Source organism: Antechinus flavipes, chromosome 2 (assembly GCF_016432865.1).
Source record: "Antechinus flavipes isolate AdamAnt ecotype Samford, QLD, Australia chromosome 2, AdamAnt_v2, whole genome shotgun sequence".
Lineage (NCBI taxonomy): Eukaryota > Metazoa > Chordata > Mammalia > Dasyuromorphia > Dasyuridae > Antechinus > Antechinus flavipes.
Window position 1 is genome coordinate 373,186,402 of NC_067399.1, and position 16,279 is coordinate 373,202,680.

Here is a 16,279-nt window from a genome sequence, read left to right on the forward strand (position 1 = left end):
TTGCTTTCTTCTATTGTATTTTTCACACATTTAGGAATCAAAACTGCAGATCACTCAAAAGACAATGGAGAAACACATGATGCATATAAAGATGCTATAGCATGTTAGCAATAATAACAATATCACCAAGAGATGCTTAACCAGAAGAATAGGTAAACAAGTCACATAACAAGAAAAAGGAACAACAAATGGACTGCTCATATGCTAAATTGATATGCACATTCTATTAAAAACACAAAAGAAAGCCCTCAGCTCATTAGGTGGGTCCCTATAGAAATATTAAAGGAGGATAATTCAGTGTTTGATTAATTGTAAAGCATAAATCACTTAGGAAAGAAGTTTCTATTTGATAAGAATTGCTGGGAAAACTAGAAAATAGTATAGTAACAAAAGGTTAGATCAACCTCTTATATCAAATTCCACAACAAAATATTTTTAAAAGGTTAAGCGACCTGAATATTAAAGATCATATAATAAAACAATGTTAGAAGAACAGCTGATTATATGTCTTTTATAACTACAGGTAAAAGATGAATAAAAATGTATTAACTACTAGCTATGTGACCCTGGGCAAATCACTTAATCCCAATTGCCTCAGCAAAAAAAAAAATTTTTTTAATGTAATAACCATTTTCCTTGGTTAAATAGATGGAGCTAGCAGAGTTGATTTTATTATACATCTGAAGGATAAACCAATATATTGTTTCTGAGATACTCGAATAGATGCTCATCTGATGCTGCATGATGAATGTAATGACATTTTATGCATCTGTTCTAGAAATTTTGTTAAGACATTCTGCAAAAAACTTGCTAAGATTCTCCCATATTCATCTTAGCAATTTTTTTGTCTATATGTATGTGTATGTCCTTATGTGTTTATGTATATGTGTGTGTGTATGTAAGTAAAATAATTCTAACACTTAGTGATTTCAAAGGTCAGGATGAGAAGGACAAAAAAAGTCTTTGAAATAAGAAAGAGGAGCCAAAAGTAGACAATCATGACTTTAAGATGAATGACTTTTTCAAGAAGAAAACTGAGAAATATTGGAATTGAGCACCCTGCTAGAACACTGGAAGCACCCTTTCCCAAACCCAGAATTGGTGAATTTATATATGGTTCTTATCTGGGTCAGGTGAGACTAGAGATTGGAGGAAGAGAATGAGGACCTAAGACCTAAGCACTGATTCTGATTCATGCTAATGGAAGAAAAAGGAAGATTCCTAGGGAATAAGACACTAGTTGATATTCAAACTCCCTATCAGCATGAGATGGGTTTTGATCCATTATTTCTGGTCTTAACTCTGACAAGATAACTCAGTTATCTATTTCAAGTTTTTGAGCTTCGCTGAGGTTTCTTTGTTTAACCAGTTGAGGAGGCTATTGTATTACTTACAATGGATTACTGATTTGTAAACACCTCTTCTCAGATTTTGGTTTATTCAACTCAAGACCCAGAACTTCAGCTTTGGAAAGAGAGTTTTATAAATGGAAAGCCCATTAAAGAAGACATATTACCATTTATTTTGCAATGTACCCTATAAACTACTGGACCTTTCAATCTGACTTGCAGCAAAACCACCTATGTGTGTTGCCCCCCCTTCTCAGAATGTGAGCTTTTTGAGATCAGAGATTATCTTGTTTCTCTTTCTGTATCCCTAATACTTAGCACAGATTTTTACACATAGTAAACTCCTAATCAATGCATTTTACATTGATTCATTACTGGTTTTAAATGTCAATAACTACTGATGCATATGTCTACTTTCCCATCTCTACAAAATTTTTATGAAAGTAATCTATAACCATGCCAGAGGCAGGAGATTCCTGATGAAAAAATAATTAGGAAGTCAGCCAGCTAAAGCTGACCTCTCATTTCAAATAATAAACTTCTTTTGCCAGTTTAACTTTTCAGGTTCATAAATTCATTTATGAAGGACCTGCGCCACCAGAAGAAGGTTCCCACAACTTCCTGCCCTGCGCTGAATCTCATCATTTGGTTCCCTGACCGGGAATCGAGGGGAGCTGAACCTCATCAGAGGTAAGGAATTAATGTATAAAAAGCCTGGAAAGATAAGAAGAGTCCAGGTTGTAAAGGATTTAAATGTCAAGCTAAGGTGGAATATATTTAATCCTAGAGGTAATGGTAGCCACTGGAGTTTATTGAGTAGGAAGATTCAACAAATATTTGACATTAACAAATCATTTTGCCAACCTTGTAAAGGGTGGATTAGAATGGTTAAAGACTTAGCCACTTGAGATACCTATGAAGGAATATTCTAATTGAGCTTGAGATTGCATTCCACACTTTCTTAAATACTAGAGATCAAGAGGGCATTTTGGACATAGAATTGGGACCATATTCAGTGGGAACTGAGCTAATAGGGCATTTTGGACATAGAATTGGGACCATATTCAGTGGGAGCTGAGCTAATCTATAAACTTAACACTCTTTTCCAAAGATTGAGGTGATATCAAGTAGGAAGAAGAGAATTATACTTTCCCACATGTTATGGGAATACATTTGTATATTTTTCATCACCTTTTAAGCAAGTATTTCTGTTTAGAAGCTAAACGGACTTTTATGGCTAATGGGACTGAGATTTGGGGATCATTCCCTATAACTGAAAGAACACCGTGGTAAAGGCTGAGGCAGAGAGAAAAAGAATCAAAACATTCCCTAATCCCCTTAAGAGTATAGGAGAATGAGAAAAAATGGTTCTAACCTACCTGGCCATTAGGCAGTGAGGAATAGGATGCTATTTTTTTGTTCTTTTTTTTTTTTTTTTAATAGCTTTTTATTTACAAGATATATGCATGGATAATTCTTCAGCATTGACCCTTGCAAAACCTTCTGTTCCAACTTTTTCCCTCCTTCCCTCTACCCCAAGATGGCAGGTAAACCAATACATGTTAAATATGTTAAAGCACATGTTAAACACGATATATGTATACCTAGGATACTGTATTTTAAACAACAATGAACAATGGAGCTAGAAAAAGAATTGGCAATAATCAACAAAGAAATTATTTGAATGATAACAGTGATAGTCTAGGCTTCCAGTGATTGAAATTCAGAGCATTCACTCACTTTAAGTTCTGAGGGAAAGAACTAAATCTCCTACTAATACAAACCTCCAAATGCCTGAGGTTAAGAATCTTCCACAGTAATTGAGAGAGTCTATGGCCAAAACTGAGAAGGGTACAAGTTATTTAAAAAGTTGAGAAAGTTTGGAATTTTTTACCCTCCTAAGGAAGCCATTCATTTGCTGGTTTATGGCCAAGAAATTGCTTTCCTAAAACAGATTTTGAACTAAAAAACTAGTTGTGTTTTTCTAATAAAGAAGAGATGACACTATAGTCTCTTACTAAAATAAGAAGTGAGAACTAGTTTGAAAACCTCATGGTAAGTTAGGACTTACCAGCATTCAGTCAAAACAGCCTGACCAACAAATCAACATCTGTCTAAGAGGATATGCCAAGTGGAGTAGTATTGTTTCATACAGACCTTAAGTCTGGCAGAGACAAGTGGGGAACAGGCTTGGCAGAAACAGTGAAGTGACATTACTAGAAGATATTAATTCTAAATGATTAGAGGCTGGAGTTCTCCTTCCACACTGTATTTCCCAAATCTGTGTCTCTCCATGCAGGCACCCTGGTCACACATTTCCCATATATGTTCTTCATGTATGTTATCTCTAATGATGTATGTATTTGTGGGATACTGTTCCCTAGTTTTATGATAAACATTTTATTTCTACTTTTCTTACTATGTCATTAAATGCTTTTATTTGAACTAGCTATGTGCTGACTGACAAAAAGCTGAAAATACTATAATCTGATTCATATTCAGTCTCTCTGAATGCAGATGGCTTTTTCCATCACAAGTCTATTGGAATTGTCTTGAATCTCCCCATTGCTGAAAAGAGCCAAGTCCATCACAATTGATCATCATATAATTTTATTGTTGTTCTGGACAGTGTTCTCTTGGTTCTACTCACTTCATTTAGCATCAGTTCATGCAAGTCTTTCCAGAATTTTCTGAAATCAGCCTGCTCATCATTTCTTATAGAACAATAATATTTCATAACATTCATAAACCATAATTTATTCAATCATTCCCCAACTGATAGGCATCTGTAATGTTCTTGCTAAAATGTAATGTTATCTATTTAACATGTATTGGTCAACCTGCCATCTGGGGGAGGGGATGGGGGGAAGGAGGGGAAAAATTGGAACAAAAGATTTAGCAATTGTCAATGCTGTAAAATTACTCATGCATATAACTTGTAAATAAAAAAATAAAATAAAATGTAATATTATCTGTTGAGGTTTTCTTAGGGTCTCTGAGGCAGACTTTGTTTCAGTTCAGTTCAGTAACCACCACAAAGACAGCCAGATGTTAAAGTCCAAATCCTTTATTGTCTTATCTCCTTCACTTGGGGCTTGGCTAGTTTTCTGGGGGCCTTCTAGAGTCTTGGTTTTAGTGGAGAAGTGAAGGAGAAGAGCCTGCCACCAAGGCGGTATGAGATGGAATGAATCTGTCTGAGTCCAAGAGCTTGGGTGTTATGAGCCAGAATTCAGTTGGGAGATTGAGAAGAAGGAGAAAATAAACGTTTGGATTTTATCAGCTGGCTGCATTTGGGGTAATTATTACTCTGAACTGAAACTAAGGCTGCCTCCAGAAAACCTTCCCAAGAAACCTGCTCCCAGAAACCCATCATATTATACAAAAGAAGAGAACACCATATTTTGACGCCTGAACGAATGTGGACAGACAAAATCCTGATTCCAGGAGGAAAACCTCTGATCCTGAATCCAGTGGAAAAGTGTCCTCAACCCAGATATCAGGGTGAGTATAACAAAGAAATTTTGTTAAAAGAGTTAAAGTAGAATTTCATCTAAGATGGGACAAATGTTTAGAAAACAGCCTTCTGTTTCTCTTCAAGGCAAATGTTTAGAGAGCATTGAAAAGGTTATGAAAAGCCAAGGTTTGATTATAATTTTGGAGCAGATCACTGAACTTTTAGAAACTGTAAAGTACATATGTTCTTATTTCTCTATGGAAAAAGAACTGGATCTAAAGGAGTGGAAATTAGTAGGAGAAGATCTTTGTCAATTCTACAATAAAAATGGACCTGACTCAATTTCCAAAGACACTTTTTTTTTATTATAGCTTTTTATTTACAAGTTATATGCATGGATAATTTTGCAGCATTGACAATTGCTAAATCTTTTGTTCCAATTTTTCCCCTCCTTCCCCCTACCCTCTCCCCTATCTGGCAGGATGACCAATACATGTTAAATATGTTAAAGTATAAATTAAATACAAAATAAGTTTACATGTCCAAACCATTATTTTGCTGTACAAAAAGAATCGGACTCCGAAATATTGTACAATTAGCCTGTGAAGAAAATTAAAAAAAAAAAAAAATGCAGGCAGGCAAAAATACAGGGATTGGGAATTCAATGTAATGGTTTTTAGTCATCTCCCAGAGTTCTTTCGCTGGGCGTAGCTGGTTCAGTTCATTACTGCTCCATTGGAACTGATTTGGTTCATCTCATTGCTAAAGATGGCCAGGTCCATCAGAATTGATTATCATATAGTATTGTTGTTGAAGTATATAACGATCTCCTGGTCCTGCTCATTTCACTCAGCATCAGTTCGTGTAAGTCTCTCCAAGCCTTTCTGAAATCACACTGTTGGTCATTTCTTACTGAACAATAATATTCCATAATATTTATATACCACAATTTATTCAGCCATTCTCCAATTGATGGGCATCCACCAAAGACACACCTAATACATATATAATTTAATATAACTGGCTTTAGAAAATTATATAAGTATTAGAATGAGGAAAAAGAAGAGAGAGCAGGAGGGTGAGGTGCCAACCAAACGAGGTGAAAAGGATGAAGAATCATATTCACAGCAGGAGAAATTAGATCATTCCTCATCTCATGACCCTCCCCCCTCAATTAACCTTTATGGGTGGAAGGAAAAGGAGGAGGGGGAGAGGCAGTAATGCAATCAGAACCACCTATTAAGGAGCCTGTGACAAGATTAGAAAAGGCATTAATTAAGGCAAAAAATGAAGGACAAGATGTATCTGATTTTATAAATGCATACCCTGTGATTGAAAAGCTTGATTCTTCAGGTCAAAAAGGGAGAAGATACACTCCTTTTAATTTGGAAAAAAATTAAGGATTTAAAAAAGGTTTGCACTCTTTATGGGGCTACATCATTTTATGTTAAGATGTTACTAGATAGTTTGTCTTATGAAATCTTAACCCCGAGTGATGGGAAATCCATAGCAAGGACATGTTTAGAACCTGGACAAAACTTATTGTGGCTTTCAGAGTATCATGAATTATGTGGGATTCAAGCCTAATGCAATAGGCAAACAGGAACTAACGTACAAATCGCTTTTGACCAATTAGCTGGTGAAGGTCAGTATGGAGAGAATTCAGAACAGATTTATTATCCCATAACAGTGTATGAGCAAATTTCTAAGGCTGCAATAAAAAAAAAACAAACCCAGACAGAAAGATGGATGTAAAGCCTTCATAAAAATAGAGCAAGGTCCCAATGAACCCTTTGCAGATATTGTGGGACGTTTGCAAACAGCTGTAACAAGAACCATTGGAGATAATGCAGCTACAGAAATAATGACCAGACATCTGGCTAAGGAAAATGCCAATGAGGTTTGCAAAAGGATTATATGTGGACTAGACAAAGATGCTCCTTTAGAGAAGATCATAAGATATTGTGTACCACAGTGGGCACAAATGCTTATTATACCCAAACTATGATGAACACGGGAAGACAGGGTCCCTCTTGGCAAGGGACTGCTAGAGAAACTTGTAGATGCTTTCAGTGTGGGAAAGTTGGACATCTTAGAGCTCAGTGTAGATACAGAGATAGAGTGAGAAGACAGGGTGAGAGAAAACCCAAAACCACATGTCCAAAATGCAACTGAGGCTTTCACTGGGCCTCTGAATATAGATTGATCCAGAGAAATGAGAGGCAGGGCCCAACTCCAAAATATCAATCAAAAGACAAATGGGGCATGATAATAGCTGAGGTTCACTCAGAGAGTCTTTAGAATGTACTCTGATGTGATCAATCAGCTTAAAAGTAATCATGTGGCAAAAAGAGATTACAGTTGGGGAGAATATAGGCTTTTTAACCCAACAGGGCAATGTCCAGTGCAAACAGCTCCAATGTAATTGCCAGATGATAAGGAGAAATCCCAAAAGTGGTAAATAGAAGAAAATTAGATAGGCTAACTACCTGGGAGAGAGGTGCTTGTGTTCCTATAGACGGAGAAGGAAACAAATGGGTGGCAACCTGGAGACAGACAGAAAAGGAGAAAACCCTCAAAACAAAGGAGAAACATCTGACACTGAAAGAGCATGGTTGACAATGAGACTGTTAAAAGAACTTTAAAATCTTCAGGAATCATTGGATTCCCTAACACAAGATGAGATTGTTTCAAGGACTTGAAAACCAGCAGGAATCATTGGATTCCTTGAGATGAAAAATTGTTGATGAGACTATTGCAGTACTATTTCTAGGACTTATGGACATGTATAAATTCTCATGTTGATTTATGCTATTTGTTTCATCACTACTAGCCTGTGTTATATTGCTATGTGCTTATGTAATTATGTAATGTGTAATACCTCCCATATTGATGGATTTATGTATACCTGTTTCAAATAAGCCTCTTCAGAAACCTGCTAATCTGATTTGATTTCCCATTTCCTTTGGTGTTTTCATCTCCCTTCCTGAGAAGTGAGGGAGGGTGTGACTATCTTCTTTTTATGGTGTTTTCACTTCTTTTTTGAGCAGTCAGGGAAGGTGTGTTAACCTTCTTTTTGGGATTCTCACCTCCTTGAGAAGTTAAAGGGGTCATGACTACCTTACGTTCTAACTCAAAAGAAAGTGGGAGATGTTATGAGCCAGAACTTGAAACAAAGTGTTAACTCAATGTAATCGATAGAAACAATGCTTAGGTAATTGGTTCACACATTAGAGCTCACACCTTTAAGAGTTTATACATTAGAGCTTACACATTAGAGTTTTGGGGTTTTTTTGTTTTTTGTTTTTTAAATAGTTTTTTATTGACAGAATCCATGCCAGGGTAATTTTTTACAGCATTATCCCTTACTTGCACTCACTTCTGTTCCGATTTTTCCCCTCCCTCCCTCCAACTCCTCCCCTAGATGGCAAGCAGTCCTTTACATGTTGAATAGGTTACAGTATATCCTAGATACAATATATGTGTGCAGAACCGAACAGTTCTCTTGTTGCACAGGGAGAAATGGATTCAGAAGGTATAAATAACCCGAGAAGAAAAGCAAAAATGCAAGCAGTTTACATTCATTTCCCAGTGTTCCTTCTTTGGATGTAGCTGCTTCTGTCCATCCTTGATCAATTGAAACTGAATTAGCTCTCTTTATCGAAGAGATCCACTTCCATCAGAATACATCCTCAAACAGTATCATTGTTGAGGTATATAATGATCTCCTGGTTCTGCTCATTGCTTACACATTAGAGTTCACAAGTACAGGAGAGTCACAAAGTTAACTTTGTAACTTTGTGAATTCATACCTCCCACAATCCCACTCTCTCAGAGGAGGAGTCAACCTTTGAGTTTACACCTCTAAAAGAGCATAAAAGGAGCTGAGTCAGTGGAGTCAGTCACTTGAGGAGATTGACAAGCTAGAGACTGCAGTCAGGCAGAACGAAGGATTCAGAGAAGCAGAACCAAGATTGAGATTGAGAACTGGAGATTCAGAGAGAGCTGCAAGATCTCTTAGAACCAAGGAGGGAGATAGGCCTCTAACAAAACTAACCCGGCTATTTTGGAAGAGACAATAAAAGATTGTACTTTAATCCCTGGCTGCATTTGAGGTGATTATTACTTTGAACTAAGTAAGGCTGCCTCCAGAAAACCTCCCCAAGAAACCTGCTCCCTGAGAACCATCATATATTATAAAAAAAGAAGAGAACACTCTATTTGGGCTCCAGCCTTCAGCCTCCAGCCTTCTGCCTGCTTGTCTCTGAATCTCCCTGGCTGAGGCTTCTATCTTAAATGCTCCGGCTGAGTACATACCAATCATTATATCACTAGGAAACCATTATTTGTTGTAGAATTAAATCAATGCTAAATTAGATTTAACTACTGTCTCCTTAATTCCACTTAGTACCTTGTTTCAAATTCTGGCCCATAACATCTCCTTGTAGGATCAGATAAATCATACTGAACCATGCTAAATTAGATAACTATTGTCTCTATCAATTCCACTAACTTAGCACCTTGTAAGCATCCTTTGTTTCAAGTTCAAAGTTCTGGCCCATAACAGGTATCCACTCAGTTTCCAGTTCTTTGCCACTACAAAAACAGCTGCTACAAACATTTTTTCACATGTGGATCCTTTTCCCTTTTTTATGATCTCTTTGGGGTACAGACCCAGTAGAAACGCTGCTGGATCTAAACAAATTATGCATAGTTTTGATGAAATATAGCTTCTAGGGGAGAGAGCAATAATTTTAAGGTCTCTTGTCCTTAGAGGGCTTCTGTTCTAACAAACTGTCAGTGATTTTAAATCTTCTGGCTTTGGAATTTGTGATCCTGAGGCCCTCTTATCTAAGAATGTTATTGTTCTGTCAATGATTGTAAAAGTCTTCTGGCCTAGGAATATAAATATTTCTTCCCTTAAACTTTAGGGAAGATATATTAGTGATCCTGAGACTGTATAATGATTGTTCTAACAATCTTGTCTGTCAATGGTTCTAAAGTTTTCTGGCTTTAGGATAGTCCTAGGTCTTCTGGTCAATGATAATCAAATACCTAACACCATTCCTCAATTCAATCTCTAGGCTATAAAATTAGCATATCAATAATATGAAGAACTAGATAAATGTGTCTCCTTGCTTCAGGTTTGGTGATAAACTATTGGACTTTAGTCTGCTTCAACTGACATTACAATTACAATAAATTTTGCCCCTTGACTTGGATATAGGTTCAAACCTGGACATTCTTTTGAGACACTTCAAGACACCAGTCTGTAATCCCAACTTTTTGGGGTCCCTTCACAATCTGAACATTTGGTGGCCCATACGAGGGAGTCTGGCCTCCCCTGGTTTGATACCCTCCTTGTCGAGGCAAATCCCCCGTTTTTTTTCTCCTTCAGTCCTATAGCTGGGATACCCCAAGCCACTGGAAGAAGGTTTGTCTGGGTGGCCGTGAGCTCCATGCTTAGCAAGTTTTCCTTGACTGGGGATGTCCAAATTTGGAAATTCTTACAATTTTTGGCAAAGTTTCTAGGGAATCTTTGCCACCTTTTCAGCTTCTCTGGGATGTCAAAGAGGACAAAGTGCTATAGAATGGCTTTTAGCAAAATTTTGTGACTTTTGGCAAACATGGTATGGTCCTCTTTCATGTCATTTTTGTCTATGTCTGCATTTCTGTGCCTGTGTCATGTTTGTTCTATGAGCTAAATTTTGTTACCTGGAATGATTTAAAATGCAGCCAGCAAGAAAAAACCTCCATGCTGTAGTTAGAATGCTGGTAATTTTCTTTAAAAGCCTAACATTATCCTATAGACCAACTCTGATCAAACTTTGGGCTACACAAAAATATTAGCTAATTAAAATTAAAATAACATCTTAACAAATTATCAAAGTTTTGAAAGCAATGATTAAGAAGTTTAGCAATTAGTCATTTTAAGATGGCAAGAAAAATTCCTGAAACATTGGGGATAATTCCAGGAATTTACCCCATTCTGAAGGAAAAGGAAAAGAAAAACAAAAACAAAAACTAGGTAAATAGCAACTTTTTGCTAACCCTTCTTTGACTCCTGTCTTTTCTAAATCTCCTCTGCTCCTTTGGGAAATCACCCCAGAAGGTATTAAGGGATCTTTTCCACCACTCCACTCCCCAGAACAGTCCTGAGTATATCCCAGTTGTGGAGTTTGCTAACCAAATCCGTATAGTCCAAGTCCTTCTGTTTGCTAACTCCTCTCATCTCAGATTAGATTAAGAATAGAGAATGCTAAAGTTCTGTAAGGAAAGTCAAATTCTGACTCACCTGAGGAAATAGAGGAAGCAGCCATAAGGACCCCACACAACCTTGCTCAAACACCTCCACAACCTAGCTTGGGGGAATTGGGATGGAGAAGGGATCAAGTTCCATAGTCAGCATTCCCTAAACCCTGGCACCTGAAACTACCATCAAAGGGAAATCCTGGCATCTGTCACTCCAGCCTTCAGCAGGTTCTGTCCAGCAACTGCCTGGAAAGAATCTGGGTACCCCTGGCAGCACCCAATATGACAGTGTGAGGTGAGAAAGCCACTCAATCTCTGCATTTGGTAAGAACACCATTTTGTTTCAATTGTGGATATGTATTAGCTATGTAATTTATGGCAAATTACTTTTCCTCTGCCTAGTTTTCTGATTTGTAAAGAGAAATTATAATTGTTGTGACGACCACATGATTGCAAAAGCATTTAGCATAAAATGTGCTATATGAATGTTAACTGCTTTATTAGATATAGTTGCTTCATACTTGATAATTTTATGGGCTTTTTAAATGTAACTAACAGAAAAATGATTTCCACGTGTGTGTAAAGTAATTTGGAAATTTGTTTGAGATATGATAGTAAAAGCAATTTTAAAGGAGCTCTGATTAAAGCCCGCTAAAGAGATATGAAAATTGTAATCTATTTGCACAATAGTGTCAACAGAAGAGTTTGAGAACTTTAGGAAAACAACAGCAGTTTGTACTACTTTAAAACTCTGGCTATAAACAGCCTGTTTATAAGTTATTTAGAGTCAGACTTCTAAGGGCCCTGTCAGTAAAACTGGCATCTTTACCCTTTTCCTTGTTCATGAAAGAGAAATGATTTGTGTGAATTGGAAAATATTCAAATGGCAATTCAGTTTGTTTAGAACTTTCAATCAGTATTTAGGGTATCTCATTAACTAAAGATAAGCTATTTTAAAAATCTATTCTTTCTCAATTTTAAAAATTGTCTTCTTTTCTCACTAAAAAAACTATTGAAGGGAATAGAAATTACAGTTGATACTATTTGGCTATTAGGAAAATTCTAAAATTGTTAACTAAATTATTTGAAGTTATTGTCATCATGTTAACCCTAAAAATGGTAATTACTGTATGTGAAACAAGAGAGATGAGATGAAAGCCTTATCAATTCATCTCCAAGTATGAGGTATGCAACATCTTTTCCCCCTTCATAGAGTAGGGGGAGGTATCAAACAGCACAGCCCATGAAAACACTTAAGAATAGTTGGAGTGAGCAACAGCAAACTCAGTCCCTTCCCTGGGGTCTCTGTCAACCTCCCCCACTCCCCCCCCCCACCTTAATTTGTAAGCTTGCCAGTTTTCTTGAATGCAAAGTCTGAAACAAGGTCATCAGCCCTGAGAAATGAGCCTGTTTAGGATTTATAGTTTCTAAACAAGGAATGTGTTTACTAAGAATCTTTAAGTTTGTTTAATGATTGATCCTTTGCACCTGGATAAATTTAAACATATAAAACATGTTAAACAAAAATCTCATGTGTGAAAGTCCTGGTAAACTTTTAAAATAATGTATGTAGCCCTAAGCTGCAATCAGTAGAATTTGCTATTACAGATAAAATCTCTTGGGACCATAACTGATAATATTTTGAGTTTTGAACTTGATTGCCTGATCATGAAGTCAGTAATCCATTATTCCAGAGAAATGGCATAAATTGCTCAGAGAATGCCTTCCTGAACTGTCATGGTAGACATCTTATCTGGGCAGGAGCTGGGAGCACAATCTTAGCCTCTACTTATGGTAGGATCCTTCTGACTCAGTTTCTCAGTTCTGTTTCTTTGTTTCCCACTTGATTGTTCCAGAGTCTGACTATAAGATGGAATTGTTACTGTATGATTGGTTGTTAAATAGAACTAAGGACACTTTATTCTGTCATGTATGTGCTCTCAGGCTGAGGCCTGAAGGACCTATTTTGATGCTATTATTATCATGTCCCCGCTTTTTCCTTTTTTAGAAAATTTCAATAATCAGAGTAAATGTTCAGCAGAAGCCATGAGCCCAACACAAGTATTCCAAGGGACAGAATGGTTCTCTACTCTAAATCTTAAAGATTCTTTCTTTTCCATATCATTGCATAACGATTCACAATTTCTTTTTGCCCCTGAAGGGGCAAATCCAGGAGAATGTCCCTCAACCAATTAACCTGGACAGCCATGTTAATGACTCAGGGCTTCTGTGACAGCCCCCACACATTTGTACAGGCACTGGCTATCCAGTATGGAGATAATCTCTTGATCTGCAGTCCCACCCTAGAGGCTTCTCTGGCTGCAGCCATACAAACTCCTAACTTCCAGCCCTTCTCCCACCCAGGGCTATGAATGAAGTTTCTTTATCTAAAGGCTCACACAACCTATCAGATTGTTCGGGCCATGAATTAGCTGCTACCTCCCTTTTGCTCACAGCAAATGGAGAGGAAGAACTCTTACCAGGCCCCTGAAGCTTTCTCAGAGAAACAGCTATGTTCTTTCCTGGGCAAGGCTGGATTTTATACCCAACTTTAATTATTGCCAAGATTCTCTATGATTCTACTCAAGGTCCTGACACAATTCCCTAGAATAAGGTCCTGATCAGACCAAGGCTTTTAAGACCCTGAAAGCTAAACTCAGTGGTTCTCAAAGTATGGTCTAGAGAATCCTGGGGATCTCTGAAACCCTTTTACAGGGTCTACAAATTCAAAAATAGTTTTTATTTCCAATATGATAAATGTCTATAAATATAATCCAGATTAAACAAAAACGCTTTGGAGAGATCCTCAATAATTTTTAATAGGATAAAGATACTGAAAATAAAAGTTTGAGAACCACTGGCTAAACTAATCTCTTGCCTTGCCTTAGCCCTACCTAAAAGCCTTTTACTCTTGTATGTTGATGAAAGGTGGGGTCAGGTCCTAGGGGTCTTGTCTCAGTCCCTGGGATCTTATCCTAGACTAGACCCTGTCGGGAGTTCAAATGTTGGAGTTCTTGTTCTCAACACACAGCCGGTTTAGCTTAGAGCCCTCCGGATGTCTCCAAATCCAAAGGTTCTGTCCTTCAGCCTCTGCCTCTGCTTTCTTCAGCCTCCGACCAACACAGAGATGGAATGAATCTCTTGTCTCCTTCACTTGGGGCTCGGCCAGCTTTCTGGTGAATCTTTCAGACCAGCTTGATCTCAGTGGGGAAGTGCAGGAGCCCAGCCACCAACTCCTCTCCAATGCAGCTGAACTCTCTTCTGCGACCAGCCAGCCAAGTGGAATATATATTCTCTCTTGCCTTGCCTCGGAGAGAGGGCTTCTGGCGTAACTCCGCTGAAATCTGTCAAAGTGCTCTCTGTCTGCACCAGAGTCGCTCCTCTCCAGTCCAGCTGAACTCTCCCCTGTGACCAGCCAGCCAAGTGGAAAATGTATTCTGGAATAGCTCTCTCTCCTCATTGGCCTTATATGTGAATCTTCTGAGAGAATGGGATTATGCGTTTTCTCCCATAGTGCTCTCTGGCCCAAAGAGCTTTAAGGGAGGTGTGAACACAAAGGTGTAAACACAAGCATTATACTAATTAGTTCTACTTAGTACCTTGTTTCAGGTTCTGGCCAAAATCTTCTTGTAAGATTAGATCAACTCTAATTAGTTAGCAGTTAGTAAGGATTCCAACAAGACCCCTTGCCTACTTCTCAAAGAAACTTGGCATCTTTGGGGTGGGCCTTCCTACCTTAGAGCTGCCACAGACCTTCTAATTGAGGAAGTCTCTAAGCTCACCCTAAGCCAACCAACTTCAGAGCATTTTTGCTCCCACAGAGCATTAGAATTGGGGAAAGGAATAAGAGTGAACATTTATACTGATTCTAAATATGCCTTTCATGTTTTCACACACTCGTGGGACTATATGGAAATAAGGGACTTTTGATAGGAAAAAGCAAATAAATAAATAAATAGATTCCCTATTAAGTATTCAGGGGAAATTCTACAATTATTACAAGCTGTCCATGGACCTAGAGAGGTTTCTGTTATGTTTTGTAAAAACACCAGAAAGGGGATTCACTTCAGACCAAGGGAAACAGGCTTGCAGACTCAGTTATCCATGCTGCTTCCTGTTTGCCCCTGACCATGGCACCTTTAATTCCCCAGATCCCCAGTTCCTACACTCTTTCATAGCTCCCAGGAATAAGCCCTCTCTCAAGAAAGGGGGTACACCCTTTCTCCTTTGAGGTGATTTCAAACACCTTCAGGCCAACTTCTAACACAAAAAACAAAAAACAATAAAATTCACATGGCATAATTCAATTTAATCTTTTAAATGCCAAATTAAATATAACCAGAATTCAAATAGTTTCTTCCTAATAGTAATTAGAATAATCCTAAAATTCCAGAAATCTTCCTAGGTTTGCATTCTCTGATTGTTGCAGAGCTTTCATTCCATGTCTCAAGCAACTATGTCCATATACAATTTCCAAAAGCCATTCAAAACCAAACAGTGCTTTCCTCATTCACTTAAAAATGTAACTCCCTTAAAACCAGGAGGAATCTTCTTTCAGTAGACACTTTTCCTGAGGCAATTAGAAATTACTGATTGATAAATAAAACAAAAAAAAATTGTTAAGATTTTTAAACTAATAAAATAAATTAATCATTAGCTAATCTGATCCAAAAAAAGGACAGGGATATCAACTGTCTACCATCAAAAAGAAAAACTTCCAACAAATGAAAAAGAAAGAAAGGAAATCATTACAACCTATTGTAGCAAATTATATGCCAACAAAATTGATAATTTAAATAAAATGAACAAATATCCATGAAACTATTCACATTGACAGAACAAGAAATAGAAAACTTAGAGAAATCAGTCACAGAAAAAAAAATCCATAAGAAACTCCAAAAGAAAAAAATCCCAGGACCATATGCATTTATAAGTGAATTCTATCAAATAGTCAAAACATGATTAATTATGGTATTACATAATTATTTGCAAAAATAGAAAAGAAGGAATTGTACCAATTTGTTTTGATGAGACAAATACAATCTTGCTACCTAAACCAAGGAGAGACATTTATTTTCAAAACATATGCACATAAGATAACAGGAAAAGATAATGATGAATGTTGGAGGGGATGTGGGAAAACTGGGACATTAATACATTGCTGGTGGAGTTGCGAACTGATCCAACCATTCTGAATGCAATTTGGAATTATGCCCAAAAGGCT